General features: G+C 46.5%; 1 protein-coding gene and 1 long non-coding RNA gene across 2 annotated transcripts in view; both read left to right on the plus strand.

Moving 5' to 3' along the window:
• Positions 1-16,140, plus strand: part of cunh17orf67 (chromosome unknown C17orf67 homolog) — a 291,697-nt gene that overhangs the window by 170,106 nt on the left and 105,451 nt on the right. The window lies entirely within an intron of this gene.
• Positions 1,896-6,068, plus strand: LOC142898274 (uncharacterized). Its single transcript, XR_012928555.1, has 2 exons — positions 1,896-2,431; positions 5,625-6,068. It is a non-coding gene; the product is annotated as an uncharacterized LOC142898274 (long non-coding RNA).

Here is a 16,140-nt window from a genome sequence, read left to right on the forward strand (position 1 = left end):
GAGAAAATCTTGCAATCTTTTTATTTCTTCTTGCCTCCGAGTGACTCGCTGTGCACTTAGAGCCTCCCCACCCCCGAAAAGCCTCTCTCAGAGGGTTGTTATGTGCCTCGGCAATAATGATTCTTTTTTTTTTTTAGCTGTCGCGAGCGTCAAAAGGTTGCCTCGCTAACTTTCCAAGGCGTGCGGGTAACACGGGTAAAAATTGCTTTCCTGTGGCTCAGTGATGGTATCCCAATTACGAAACCGTGCACGCGGGGAGGAGCGATGCGACACAGCGAGGGGAGCAGTGATTGAATGGGGCGACCGTATTAAAAGATCTTTTTCGCCGTCTTCGCCATCAAACATCAAGGCGGGAGACAAAGACGGAGAGGAAAGTGCAGTCTAGCAGCGGAGGCCTCGACAGAAGATGAAAGCCTTCGGGAATCAAAGAAGCCCCATCACTCATTAGACCTTCGTGGGATGCCTCCCCCCCCCACCACCCCCGCCCAACTCAACGGACACGCCGGAGGTGATGGAGGGGGTTCAAAGTCAAGGTCACGGTGCAGTGAAATCATCTCGTTTTTACAACAAATATAAAATATGCTGTTTATTTTCCAGGTCAAAACAACGATAATGGTAGAGAGGAAGGGTCAACGTGGCCATTGCAGCATCCTGTCGTATGAGAGCGAGCGCGTGAGGGCGAGGCAGCACCTCGGCCTCACGTGAAGGCAGCCGGGACCCCTGAAAATGCAACCTCTTGACTGGTGGGAGACACAGGAATCTCCAGGAACGACAGCAGCCGCAGCACCGGGGTCAAGAGCTCCCAGGTCAGCAGTTTTAAACCAGCAGCCCTCCGATAAAACGCAATTCCACTTTGACACACTTTGCTTCCCCGTCTCCCCCAGACATCCCCCCGCCCTCCAACGGCCAACGGGCAGCCCCTCCTCCTTTCCACTCCAATCGTCATCCAGCTTGTCCCCTCCCATCCCTCTGTTGTTCCCGTTTTATCTCCGTGAAAAATAATGAAAGCAAGCACTTGCAAGTGCGTCTCCATTGATGTTGGAATACACAACCAGCAGATTCAAAAACACATTCTGGGATCAAAGTGAAAGGAAGGGAATCGGGGCGTTAGAGAGGAGGGGGGTCTTCTTCTTCTTCTTCTTCTTCTTCTTCTTCTTCTTCTTCTTCTTCTTCTTCCTATGAAATTATGAGCAGCGGAGGAGTCTCGGGGTGCACAGCTCATTTGCTAAGACTGTGAGGCAAATAGTCGTTAAAGAATGGCCCGTAAGTAGGCATTAAATGGAAATGCCTGCGATTCCTGTGGATTAGCATAAGAACCTTTTCTTGCCAGGCCAGCTAATAATATTCATTTAAAATAAATACATGAGAAGCGAATCTGTTTGAAAAGCGGGGCGATTGCACATATTTACCGAGGGGGGCCGTCGGAATGAGAGAATGGAGATTCGCCGGAGCGCTCGGAGGGATGTGGACTCGCGAATCGTCGGTTCTTTGAAGTTGCAGAGACTGGAAAATTAAAGTCTTTACAAAAAAATTAGAGGAGGAGAAAGGTTTTTTTTCTTCCCTTTCAGCATCGGTGAGGGGTTGCGAAGGGAAACGCGAGGCTGAGGACGTCAAGTGCTGGTAGATGTTTTCATCTTTTGCCGTAATTGTGCCGGAGAGCAGATGGCAACCTTTGATCTTTTTACCTTTTGGCTGCAGCGATTTCCCGTTGAGCCACGGGAAACTTTAATACACTGCCGCCGCCAGATTTGGTCGCCCGATTCAGCGTGTAATGGCTTCAAAAGGATGTGAAAAGTTTTTATTAGTTTTTATTTTTGTTAGAAAAGTCCTAAATCCTGGGCATGAGAAAAAAAGGGGGGGGGGGTGCTGTAGATGGAGGGGGCGGGAAAGGGGGAGGGGGGCGAGTTCTCAGAAGTCCAAAACACACATCAGGTCCTCTGTTGCTCCTGACGTTGGTAGGCCCCGGCCAATTAAAATGACCCCCCTCCCCCCCGAAAAACAAACATGCCCGACACACACGTTCCACGGGGCCTTGTTTATAGACCCTGTGTCAGCAAATGTGCCAATGTGTGTCCTGCACGCGCCGCCCTCTAATGATGCTGCCCCGTCACGACGGCCCAGCCGGACGCTGACGGCCGAGCGCTAAAGTGGAGGAACTCCAGCCGTTTCTATAGCTACCGTGGAGTTCAAAGGCGTCCGTCTCTCTTTTTTTTCCTTCTTCTTCTCCGGAGCATAACAAGAGAAGAAAGAGGACCATCACAGGGCGGGAGACCAAAGGCGACCTCCGGGGTGACACGTCAAACCTGGCCCTCGCGACCCCTCGCGGCCCCTTCTCCTCCCCCCTCAAAATCCCCCCTCCCCCCCATGGTGTGAGAGGCGGCGGTGCCGGCGTCCGTCAGAAGCCTTTTCCCGGCGAGGTCAACGCAGCCAGGTAAAGATTCTCCCATCGCTATTATATTAGCCCACTTTCTTAAAGTCACGGGCTTTGAAGTGACACCAAAGTCTGTTGCAAGTATCCCTCATCTGATGTCCTTTTTTCTAAAACACTGCGGTGTCGACATTTCAAGCGTCTTTCGCCGTTTAATGTCGAGCCTTTGATTTTTCTCTTTTTTTCCCCCTTTTTTAAGACACTAATTTTAACATCTTCAAGGGAGATGTGAAGGCTCCGCGTTTGGGATTCTTTTGTCTGCCGTCTTCTGCCCTTTCTCTCCCTATGATGTGCAAAGATCTTAGGCGGGAGAGCTTTTTAAAAAAAAATGCGAACCTCCATCAAAAGTGGAGCGGCGCGAGCTGTTTCGGTGACACGTTTGCTACTTGGCCATTTTGACATGATGCCTGTCATTATCGCGCTGGTTCCTCACTCGGAAAAAGAACTGCTGAACAAAGTGCGCAGACAAAGAACAAGCTTAGCGAGGCAAACAAACTTAGATCAGGTAACTTTTGACAGATTAACGTGTGAAGTCGCAGCCGCAGCGAGCGTAGGCAGCGTCTGCAAGAGTTGATTTGCAAAATTCGGGCAAATCTCCAGCAGTCAGCCAAAGATCTGTGGAGAAGAAGAAAAGAGAGAAAATATGCGCGTTTGGTCCGAAAACGAAAAAACAAAAAACTGGCACATGGAATTAAAATGGGCGACTGATGGTGGAGGAGAGAAAGTAGAAGGATGACGGAAAGGCATCGTAAGCTCGGATAGCTTAAGGTTAAATATGCTACAGACAGAGAAGAAAGGACCCCACCCCCTTTGATGTTGACAAAAGCGTGATGAGACACAAAGCTAATTACACACACATCGTCACGTCGCAGCAGAGATAATGCCAAGGTATATTAGCAGCGCACGTGCGTTTGCTCACACTGGTGCAGATCATCATCAGGAAGCAGTTGCCAAGGTTAAAAAGTGATTGTTGACTTCACTTCACAAACAAATAGTTGCAAGGAAGAAAAATCGAAGCGGACGTGATTAACATTTTTTTTTTTTTTTTGTAACTCACGGTCTCTGCGTGCGCTACATCCAAAATACAGAGTCCAAACAAAATATTTCTTTTTTTGGGGGAGAAAATTTGGTCTCGCTTGCAAAAAAAAAAAAGACATTTGAAGTTCGGCTGAGGATTCTGAAGATGGCAACACCCACGCAGCCATGGTGCTAATGAAATGATGAGGCCTTTAGCAAAAAGTAAATAAATAAATAAATAAGTACAAGTCGAAATGGTGTGTAACTAAACTTCAACCCCTGCGTGAAGATAAGACACAGCACCCAAAGCTCAACAAACAGGAATTGCCTCAGTCAGCCTGCAAATATTTCCAACAATTTGTAGACATTTTAGCCCATATCTCATTTATGAAAACATCACAATAAGACATGACATTTTTGTACTATTTAATTGTGAGAGAGCATTTTTGCTAAATATATCCATGCCAATCCCCGTTTACTTGATCCCACGTCTGTCTTGTACCAGGTGTGCTCTGAAAAAAAAACAACACACCTGGTACAAGACAGAAGTAGCCCGAAACTTCAAGCCCATCATCTTTTCCCTCGGCCTCATCGTCACTTTCACTAACAGGTGGCTCTGCTATCAGTCCCGTCCCTTACCCCCCATCACTCTCTCTCTCTCTCTCTCGCTCCCTCGGCCCCTTCTCCGCTGGCCGAGGATGCCCGTTTGTATCCACGTATGGAATCAAAAACAAAAGTGAGCCTCACATCACACATCAGGTAAAGGAGGCATGCCCGGGCACTTCTAACAGCCTCCCAAAGACGCCTGGTTTTAAGTCCTCTCAAGAAGGCTGCCTCTCATTGAAGTTCAAATGGATAGCTCTCGGGCACAAGCTTTCCAGGGGTGTGGGGTGTGCAGGGGGTGTGGGTGGGTGGAAGGGGAGCTCCCTCCTTCACCTTTATCCCAAACTCACACATCCTACTGGGAAACGACGCGCCGAGGAGAATTTTTTTTTTTAAAGTGCAGCTCATGGGCAACGCAGCGGATTCCCTCTTTTCTGTCCTCCCTGCCCCCCCCCCCCCCAGCCCAATTGCCTTTTATCAACCAGCTCACCCCCCGCCACCTCCCCCGCCCCCTCCATGCCCTCGAGCCACTGGTGCAATGTCAACAAAATCTGATGCCGGGAATGTGGCCTTCTGATGAGAATCAGGCCGCTCGACGGGACCCTCACATGAAAAGATCGCCGCCGATGTCCATGTCTGTCATTATGAGGCCGATCCATAGTGAAAACCAAACTAATAGCCTTGCTTATTGGCGCCTTGTTATCCACAGTTACGCCCCGGCTGAACTGCCTTTTTTTTTTTTTTTTATGCCACGAGGACCTGCCATTGAATAGGGACAATTAAACTACAAAGGGCTCGATTACAACTGCAGCACTTTGATGAGGGAACAATAATTCCACCAATACCAATCCTCACGGGCTCCTCGGGGTTAAACTTTTTTTTTTCCCGAGGGGACGGGGAGGGGGGGGGGCATTGTTAAGCTGTATCACATTAAGTCAGAAGGGGGAAGTTCGTTTAATAGCGTGGAACTCCTGATCTCAGACTAAATATCTTTTCCCAGGAGCCCCTCGCCCGCCGCCGCCCCTTCCCCCTCCCCGCAGTGAAGCCTAATTTTCCCTGTTTTCAACGAGAAGATTTCACGGTTCAGAAGATCAAAAGCTTGCATAAGCTCCGAGTTTGTTTACATCAGCCTACACCCTGACAAATAAAGCGGCGCTGACTATCCTTCTCCTTCGCTTTCCTGGCTTTCACTCGCCTGCCGTCTCACATGACCTCCCACCTCCGCTCGCTGCACGTGCTCCTCCTTCTTCTCCCCTCCTTCCAGCTCTCCGAGGTAGGTGACAGGCTCGGGTGGTGGGGGGTTGCGGGGAGTGTCAGGGGGTGGGGGGCCCATTCCTCAAACTTGCTAAGTCCATATTCATGAAGCGATTCCAAAGAGTTGGCGGCTCGAGCCGCGTCCTCTGAACCTGCCGTCTCGGTGACTCGGGGAGCGGCGGCGGGACTTCCTTTGGGCGACGCGACGCATTTTGACACAGCCCAAATTAGGTCCTCTGACATTTGAAATGGAAGTGTGACAAGGGGGACAAAAACAACCACCAGATCAACACATAAATAAATAATCTGTTTGCCTTTGCAGTGCCCCATTTTGGTGAACCGCAGGCCGTCCTTCCTGGATGACGCCTGTGACTCATTTCCCTGCTTAACTGTTTCGAATGAACGGCCCCTTTGATGCTCAACTGGGGTCTGACAGAGCTTTTATGACGGTATTGTTTTTATAATTTTTCCACTGAAAATCGAGTCGTTAAAAATACAATGAAAACAAGCTAGTTAAAAGTTATTAGCGCACATTACATGCTGCAATGATTTGGGATAAAATCTGGAATTCCCGAAGATCTTAAATTTGACGCAGGGGAGTACAGTGGAAGATCGTGCCAGTTCATGCTTCTCTAACAGTGAATCTACTGTAAATACACAAAATTGCTTCTGGTGCATGAAAAAAACGTGTAATTTCTCACCATGGAGCGTCTTGTAGATTTTCTTCACTAGAAATAAATCAGAGCAACGCTGAACGGTGTACACCTCAGCAACAAATATTAATAAGATCTCATTTTGTGATGTTTTTCAAGGTAATATTCACTTGTGACTGCAAATAAATTACAATGCATACCTTGTCAAAGTGCGACAGAGTGGTGCAGTGGTCAGCACTGCTGCCTCACAGCAGGAAGGTCAGGAGTTTTCCAGTGTCCTCCCTCAATACAAAAACATGCAGGTCAGGCGAATTGGGAACTCTGAATTGACCGTAGGAGTTAGTGCAAGAGCACTCGGTTGTTTGTTTCTGTGGCCTTCCAATAAACTAGCAACTTGTCCAGGGTTTAACCCTGCCTTCACCCGAGAACAGCTGTGATGGAAGATGGATGGACAGATCTTGTCCAAAAAGTGTAAAACGCAGTCAGTAAATTTTAAAGTGTGTATCCAGTGATTCATTTGCACAACATTTTTAATGTGAACCAAGCAATCAGTAATTCAGGAAACATCATTACTATTAAAAAATACAATCCTCATTGAACACATCCGTACATGTTGTGTGCACACATCATTCAGACATCACTCACCCATCTGAGGACTCACGTCACAAAAAATAGTTTTGCTGTTATTAATTACACAATGTTGCAAATTGTGTCATCATTGTGTCTGCTGCGTGCAAACTTCAAGATACATCTGCGAGTATCACGCCAGGCTAAAGTGTGGTGTTTATTTTGATGTGCGAAATGCGTCAGAATGCGCTAAAGGAATATTAGGTCTCTTCCATACGTCCAAAGACTTCCTGAAACTTTTTTTTTTGTGTGTACGACTTGACAAAGACACGGAATGCTTCCGGGAGCCCAATGTGACAGAAATGAGTTCTGTCATGTGTCTGGCAGGTGCAATGCACTCAAAACAGAGACTATATGTGCGCTCAACAAGGCCAGAGCAACCAATTGTAAGACAAAGATGAAAAACAAAGGTGACCTTTCATTGGACTTTTTTTCTTTTTACATTCCAAACTCTTTTCAAGATTAACCCCAACAACTCCAATAAAGTTGCCTTGAAATTTACCTCCCACTGTGTGTGGAAATTACAAGGATCCCAGGTGACAGTACTCCCAGAGTGTGTGTAAAGTCTGGTTCTGGGTAGATTACAAGCCAAAGGTTTGCCAAGGAGAATGGAATCCCCCCATGATCCCTCCCGTGCATGCATGTACACACACACACGCACGCATGCACACACACGCATGCACACGCGCGCACGCACGCATGCACACACCTGCAAGGCAATTGGACAATCAGCGCCCTATGTGGGTTGGGGTTGGCACCCCTGAGGGGCAGGAGAGGAAGCAAGGGGGGAGCAAAGTACCTGGTTCTGGTGCTCGTGAAGGCTTTACAACGGTGAGACCGGTGCCAGAAGTTGAGGTGCCCAAGGCGTTCAACGTGAAAGAGTTCCAGCCGAGACAGTTTGCACCGATGGGCCTCGGCCAAAGAGGAATGGTGAGTGAAAAGGGAAGTCTTTCAGTACTTTTTTTTTCTTTTTGACAACCGAAGGTGTTTCAACAAAACTGGAGTCAAAGTCAATCAAAGGCGGGGAATGTGCTCTCCAGGGCCGAGGTGGCAGTGACGGCACATCAAACGATGAGCAACATTCGCACTTGCAGACATGCTCAGTGCACCGACATACGTCACAAACAAAAGAATGTGTAGCACATATATATACTGTGTATTCATATAGCGATCTTATTTCAAGGAGAAGTCCGAGTGCCGCCTGGGGGGGAAGAGTCAAATTTGTATTTCCATCTGCCCATCGCAGGAAACAAACACTGCAACTCTGAATTCAACTCTACAAACAAGAACCATATGCCTGTCTTTCCTCTCTCCGTCACCCCCTCCCCACTACCTTCTTTTCCATGAGAAACATGTAAATACAAAGACCCAGAAACACATGTGGTTAGTCATAAAGCTGCAAATGTAACCTCTTCCAGGATTATCTTCTCTCTGTTCCACCCCCAGCCTCAACCTCTTCACCCGAGGAGCAAAAACCACAAAAAGGGAGGACAGAGGAGGGAAAAGAAAAGAAAAGCTGAAGAGCAGGAAAACAACAACACAACAACAAAAAAGAGAAAAAATGCTGAGGAGGTTCATAGCAAAGGCAAAGCGGGACAAGAGGAGACAAGATGGTGCCGTGGCAAAGCTGGTGACCAACTGTCATGCTGGTGGGCATCTAGGAAGTCCTGTGTTTTGCTGCAGGTGACAAACAAAAACAAGGCTTCGACACTTTTCATCAAGGCAATGTATTTTATAAGCCCCCCCCACCAACAATGATCGATAGTCGCGCCCATTTTGCGCCCGCAACTTTCCACCTTCTTATTCGACTTAGTCTCTTCCCATCATCAAGGCCGATTAGCCTAATCGCTCGTGCTCCTTCTTGGGTGTTAGATGAAAATGGGTTGCAGCTGGGCCGTGTCGAGCTCAATCTCTAACAGGTGCTGGGTTCTGTGGTTAAAGAGTAAACAATAGTGGCTAAGCCCTGAGCTCTGCCAGGCAGAAACGGCTATGATGGGAAACAGTCGGGCACTCAGCGCTTCTAGCTGAAACCCAAGCGGTTTTGTTGTTGTTGTTATTGTTGTTTTGCTGCAGCGTTTGAACTCTTGGCACAGTTTTAGTTTGTTTTAATAAAACTTTTGAGAGGGAAAAAACAGAGGGATGTTTTTGAACACCGACCTGAATTTTAGACTGAAGTCACCCTCAATCTGAGGGAGTTGAGGCTGCGTTGGCTCGGTCGATAATGGCAGAAAACTATGCTCCTACTCACCAGTTCCATAAGGAGTCACATGACCCTATCACGTGACCGAGGCCACTTTTTTTTGTATCCCTGTGGTGTCTGGGAGCCCTCCAAACCCAGAGTGGCCTCACCACATTTCCCACAGCCGTCTGGGGAATGGACTGCGGAGCTGAAGGTATGTGTGAGGCACAACACTGAAGCACTAAAGCTGTCTCAGGATAAAAGCACAGAGAAATTCCCCAGTTTCTAAAAACGGGCTCAGTTTAATATTGTCTGCGGTGGCCACGCCCGAGTGAGACAACAAATGCGGATGACGATGTCGCCTCATTCACTGCTGCAGGTTTCTGCAAGGTTCGTGCCCGGGGTACGCGGCTTCAAAAAATGCTTCTCGTGACCTCATCAGCAAAATCTGGGTTTGATTATTGCCTTGTTGTGTTGTACTCATTGAAACACACTGTGCATCTTAACACTTTACAGCAAGAGTGAAACAATCTATCTTGTGCATACTTGAGTTGAGCTGAAACAAAGTGGTAGTACAGCATAAATCAACACAATCACAGAGGGGACATTCATACCTAACACCTGATTGACTCCTTCATTTGAACTATGACACTGTTTTCCTTCATTTTCTTTTCTTCTTGGTTAGTCAATGATATTTTTATTTTTAGCCAAATAGTAATAATTTCAGTTATCTTTTTTTTTTTTTTTTTTTTAACACTAACAGCAGTCCCTGATTTTATTTTATTTATTTGTTTCAGATAAATAACTTTTGGTTTAGCTGCTTGTCCTACCCCCGACTGAACCGCCATGCCTCAAACTTCCAGCTGGTTTTATTGGTCTCATCTGCTCCCTGATATAACTTTATGAGCAGAGTATCTTTAGCCTCAAAGCGTTTTTACCACCAGAGACTCCAAAGCATCTCTGTGTTTGCATACCACGCTGCCCACAATGTAATGTCGGCCAACGTGTTAACAAGACTCAAGGTTGCCTTATCTCGACACATTAGCATTGTTTGGGTGTGTGTGTATGTGTGTGTGTGTGTGTGTGTGTGTGTGTGTGTGTGTGTGTGTGTGTGTGTGTGTGTCCACAGTGGTCCCAAAGGAGTTTGGTTTGAGTGTTCATGTGAAAAACCCCAGTGCCTTAATCATCATATTTTTGGACGTGCCGCTCCCAATTTCCAGGACTGCGCAGGAGAAGACAAGAAGAGTCCGGTGAATTTTAAAATACGACAAACGCCCTGCGAGCCGAGGCCACAGGCGAAGCCTTTCGAGGGACTGCATACCGCTGGGTCACTCCGGAATGTGGACAAGCGTGCCACCGTAAGCTATTGTTATCAGATCATTTTGCCTCTCTGAGTTCTAAACAATGGCGGTCCGATCAGTGGTCGGCGTAGACCAACTTTGCGCCCGCACGGCATGAACCCGTCTCTGTTCCTCCTCTGGAGATCACAGACAGATGCCGTCCTGTGGTGTTTACTGACGAAGAACACAGCTAAATGGAGCTGTGGTTGACCGATCTGTAAATACGGCCCTTGCCAGCCAAATTGTTCCCCTTGTTGACAGTGGTTGGAGCCCAAAAACTCCATCTTGCCCAAAAAACACAGGTTCTTTTTTTTTTTTTTTTCACCCCCCTCATCCTCAACCCTTGGGGTTGGTTTGAAACCCGACAGGGGGTAATTAGACAAAATAGATAATGCCTATCCTCTGCTGACACAAAGTTGGCAGAGGAAGAGAGGACGGCAAAGAGACGAATGGATGATCCCAAAATAAATGAACAAAATGTGTCCAAAACAGAGGAGTCTTAAATCAGCGCAGAGAGGGGCAGAGAGCTAGCGTACACTTTCTCCTGTTTGAGTTTGTTTGGACGGAGGGGAGGGGACGTGATTACGAAGATGTCCGAGAGATATTTGGTGTGAACCGCACTGAGAGCAGGAGGAGGTTCAGCAAGTTCGTCCTCCACCTTCTACAGAAATATCAGTGGAGAGTTTCTGACTACACTAGATGCACTTTAACAGGTCAAATCTCTCTGAGAAACTATGTCACCTTTACCTCTAAAATGTAAAAAAAACCCACACACAACAACAAAGAATTAATAATTTGACTGAATGTTTAACAAGTGTCAAGATAACACGTTTTCACAGCAGCTTCACCAATTCCAGCTTTCTCCTCAGCATTACCCGTGTTACTACTTCTGACTTGGTTTCTATTAGCAGTTTTATATTTCATTATGTGATCCAACTTCATGCATGTACTAAATGAAATATTTGTGGTGATGATTTAATAAAAAAACAACAATTTGTCATCATCACAGATAAAATAAAGTGTGGATGATGCAGCCAAGTGAAACTGGTTCTTGGCATTTGGCTCAACAGTTCCTGTAATCTCTCACCCTTATTTTCTTGGAAGCGTCTACATTGCAGTTCCATTAATTGTCTATCATGCAACGGCCAGGTCTAAACCGGCTGTCAGTTTATCGTTCCTAAATCATCCAAAATAAACCTCACGTTTCACAGCGAGATGATTGATAATCAAATCAAAGGCAGAGTCGATTATTTAAATCTCTTTATTTTTTCTTCCACGTAATCTAACAATGTCAGATTTGTTTTGGAGTCACAGCAGTGGCGAGCGCAGAGGCTGCTCGTGCTTGCTCAAAGGCACTCAAAACTGAGATGCTCTCCCCAGATTGCTGCCGCCGCTGCACCCTCGCTACCCGCGTACACATCACCCTCACGACAGGATGACAAGAGAAGCAAAGATAGTTCAGGAAAGTTAGACAAGATAAGTAAACTTGACAAGGCAGAGGAGGAGGAGGGACAAGTGGATGAGAGAAGCGCCACAGACAGCCACGGCAGAGGCGTGAAGGAGAGGGGGAGGGTGGAGAGGGAGGGAGATCCAGCCGGTGCCAGCGGAGAGAGGATCAAGGTGGTATTGGATGAGTTTCAGAGGTAAGCTGCGGTTAAAGCTCCCCAGCTTGGACCGTTCACACGCAAATGCCGAGCCCCACCGCACACGTCATGAAACGCGAGACAACATTCAGGTACCCGATGACAGCGGAGGGGACGGCATCCGCCGTTCAGTGGTGGTGGTGGTGGTGGTGGTGGGGGGGGGGGGGGGGGGCGTGTGAGGAATACCAGTGCTGTTGCAGTACCCTCCCATCTTGCGGAGGAGCTACTCAGATTTCACTCAGTGGAAAGCGCGGTGCGCTCTGGTGTGCGATCATGTCTCGTGTCAAATGTCACCTGAGAGCATTTTACGAAACACGGTGAAGAACGTTCGAATGTGACTTACACCTATTGAGTATTCGTCTGTTATCAATGAGCATTTGCAGGCAAAGGCAGAGGCAATGCGGGCTCCTCACGTTCACTTGAAACCGCCTCCAGCGAACTGATCCATGAACTCGAGACTCATGCGTCACATTAATTATTAATTGACACGTTGATGTTTATGCTGGTTTTTCTTTTAATGGAATGTTTTTGTCTTTCCGAGCAACATAAAAATATAGATGACACTAAAGTTAAAGAAGCATTGCAGCCCTGGGGGAAGAGCTCCACTAACAACACCATTGTTTGTCACTGTTGCTTCCCTCAACAATCTACTTGGTGAAAGAAAACACTGGGATTGGCCAGCTGGACACTGCCTTCATTTATAGAACTGGACCGTATTCAGACAACTTGTGATGCTTCTCCAAACAAGTAAACAACCAGCAAAACACCCCAGGTTAGAAGAGCTGACTCCAATCCATCCATGTCTCCTGGACTGGGGTTGCAGGGCAGCTGGAGAACCTCCCACTTGGCCAAGAGGCGAGCTGCACTGCTGACATTAAAGAGTTGGATCGCAAATGAAAGAAAATGAAACGAGACAAAACACGGATGCAAAACTCCACCCCCCTGCAACCTCCAAAATAAAAATAGAAGTAGAATAGAATGAAATGAAATGAAAAACTCTTAATGGCTACTATCCTTCTCCACAGATGAAGCCATTTGACCCATCCTCTCTCTGCTACCCGCCCTTCGATCATTACAGGAAATGAAAGTGAACAATCCAACTGGCTTCACTCGCTTACTTTCTTTTCTTCCTCCCTGCTTGAGCCCTCTAACTGGCACCGGGTTCCAATGTTTATGCATTTACTGAGATTGCTGGCGGGATTGTCAGAGAAAAAGGAGGGTTTTTTTCTTCTTCTTTTCTCCCTTTCTTTTTTTTTTTCTCCTATGCAATCTCTTGCCTTCAGAAACCATTAATGCCCATTCAACATCAACATCAAGGCACGGCTTTGATGTCTATTCTGGCAGCGGACCTCTTTCTTTCTCCGCTGCCTGCTGCTCCCTCTGTCTCTCTTCTTCTCTCTATCCCCCCCTTTATCCCTTCCTCTTTCCCTCGCTTGCTCTTTACGGTTACTGTACAATCAAATAATTAAACGGATTGTCGACAAAATGATTTTACCTGGCAATTAAATATGCAAAACGAGTCGGCAGGCGTGTATGAGAAGGGGCGGCTGGAGAGGGGAAGGTGGAGCTGCTGCAGTGGTGGTGGTGGGGTTCTAGAATGGGGGGGGGACTAAAAAGTCACTCCAAAAGATGTTGATGAAAAGATTCAGCGGCACGACTTTGTGCTCGGAATTAAAATGGAAACGTGCCGAGTTAAAAAGTCAAGTTTTCTGCAGGGGCGCCAACTCCTGTAACCTGCACTGCACTCCAACAAAGCACCTACTGAGGCTGGAATGTCACAGAAAGGCAGAGGGAAGATAGCCGTGAGGTGGTGGTGGAGGTGCTGGTGGTGGAGGTGGGGCAAAGCTCCAGAGAGGGAATGCGACAGTCAGTGTCCATCTATCAACGCTCCAGTGGGGAAAAATGCAAGCAATTTTCCTGGATAGGGTTCCCTTCAAAGCCGGAGCCCCCGAGAGGCAGTAAAAATAGAGTCGGTGGGGAAGGGGGGAGGAAAGGGGGTGGTTTGGAAGCAGAGGGGTGGAGGGTTACACCTGCACCGTCACAGACAGCTCAACAGAAACTAGCTGGTTTTAGCCTGATTAAACCCGCCTCATTGTGCACTTTGAGACGGCGGAGGAATCGATTTCCAAGGTTCGGGGCGAACGCGGCGCATCGATTATGTGCTGAAGTCCCACTGCAAGCGAGCAGGTGATGAAAAGAGTCGGGGAAATTAATCTAAGCTATTTGTGGTGTTTAAAGGAAAAGAAGACAAAGTGCTCAGGGATGGCCGAGGGAAAGGGAGTCTTTGACTCCCGCATTGTGGAAAATGTATGTTTCCAGCGTTTTCCAACCTGTTAATGACCTCCCAAGAAATCTGAAAAGTTGACTGGTTTCCTTCTTTTTGCTCTGCTCGCTATTAAGTGCTCACTAATAACACTCAATTCTGCAATCAGCCCTTTGTGATGTCACAAATGGCAGTGTTACCACACCCAGGTTGCTGAAAAACACCCCCAGCCAGGTGTTTGTTGCTCGTTAATACAGATCCATTTCAGCTCAGCCTGAAATGTAGACACCTGGCAGATCTGACATATGAATTATTTGGGTAATTTGCTATTGTGAGAATTTGTGTCTGATTTACATTCCCGCTCTGATAAAATAAATAAATAAAATGGGACAAATGAATGAATATTACGAGAGGATCTGGTCAATAAATAATCTGTTTATTTTGGTGGTTACCTCGACTTTACCTCTTTTCAGATTAAACTGGGAGCCGTACAAGCAAATGTGCACGCATCCGACTACACACACACACACACACACTCTTTTATATTCTCGTATTAAACCATGTTTCCTCCTCCCACCGCTGAAATGAAGCCAGATAATTGAAGCAAACATGGCTGGGCCCTCTGATAGGGGATGCAGGGTGCTTCATTAATGTTTGTGTTGACTGTCAGACGGAGTAGCTCCGGTCCTCATTGCTCTTTAATAGGACCAATTAGCCCGTGCCCCCATTTCCATGCCTAATGGCTCCCATTTAAAGTGCTGAATACAGAACGCGCACATTTATCCACCACGGGGGCTTGCCAGGCATCAAAAGGTTACAGGCTTTTTAGTGATCGCTGTTTACGCTGCGGATTAGCGACTCACATTCATGAATTTGGAATATCCAGCGACGAGACGTGATTTTCAGGTTTTTCTTTTTACGTCGAGCTGTATGCGAATGCTGCAAGCAAAGAATTCACTGCATTACATGGCCAGTGGAATAGACTCCAGTCATTTCGCGTCTCAAATAGTGGGTCACCTCTGATACTGAAGTCCCTTTTTGAGTGAACAGGCTCTATGCACCTGTGCTATGCGTATTTTTCAGAGCCGTTTAGTAACTCAAGTGGTCACGGTACTGTCAATTGTTTTTTATCCCGTTAACTCCATAAAGTGCCACCCTTTGATTCCTTAAAGGGATAAAATCTAGATTGTTGTTGTAAAATGTTGCAGGTTACACTAATGACTTTATTGTATCAGCGTCTTAAAGAACTCGACTGTCTGCCGTCCTACTGTAAAGCGTTCTTAGTGTGTGTATTAATCCATCCCATCGCCATCTGACCCTTCTTTCAAACATGTTTATGCGTAACTGCCCGTCTGGGACAAATTTGTTCCAGCAAACAAGAAACTGAGACGTGAAATCACACACAATCATTGCAGAAGGAGCTCCAGACACAACGTTTCATTTGAAAAATATAAAACTTTAATAAAGGCTACATCTCTCAATAATTACAATAATTATAGGTCCATGTAAATCTTTAAATGAAACTCTTTATATAATGTATAATTTACAGTTTAGATAAAATGAAAATTAAAACACAAAAGGCTGTGGTTTTACAAAACAAAAACAACAAAAAACCCAAAATAATATGATTACAGGATATTATTAAAAGCATAAAAATATCTTTTCAACATAAAACCCTTCTGAAAACCAAGGGATATATATTAAAACCCTGAAACAGGGTAGCACATGGTATGGCGTCCATGTAGGCACAGGTGCTGTACTCATAAAACACCAGCAAGTCTGTGTTTGTCTGTGTGTGTGTGTGTGTGTGTGTGTGTGAGTGTGTTGTTCATGTCTGCATGTGCTATGTGTGCATCACATATGTGTGTAGGTGTCCATATTTCAGAATGCATAATTACAATGTATACAGGAGCTCAGCTATATACGATGTTACTGTAACAACATTCAAAGGTTAATTGCAGCCATAATTAACGTTCTGCTTGGATTTTTTTGCGTGTTTTTTTCCTTTTCGGTCATGCTAGCCACCTCCCGTGAGAGAAGTCGTTCCCTGCGACCCAGTCTGTGTTTTTTTTCTGTGAGCACAAGTTCATTCCGTGTGTGTACGTGTGTGCGTGTGTGGGAGAGATTGTGTGT

This window comes from Nelusetta ayraudi, unplaced genomic scaffold, assembly GCF_046127955.1.
Source record: "Nelusetta ayraudi isolate G7.1 ecotype Tasmania unplaced genomic scaffold, CSIRO-AGI_Nayr_v1 ptg000004l, whole genome shotgun sequence".
Taxonomy (NCBI): domain Eukaryota; kingdom Metazoa; phylum Chordata; class Actinopteri; order Tetraodontiformes; family Monacanthidae; genus Nelusetta; species Nelusetta ayraudi.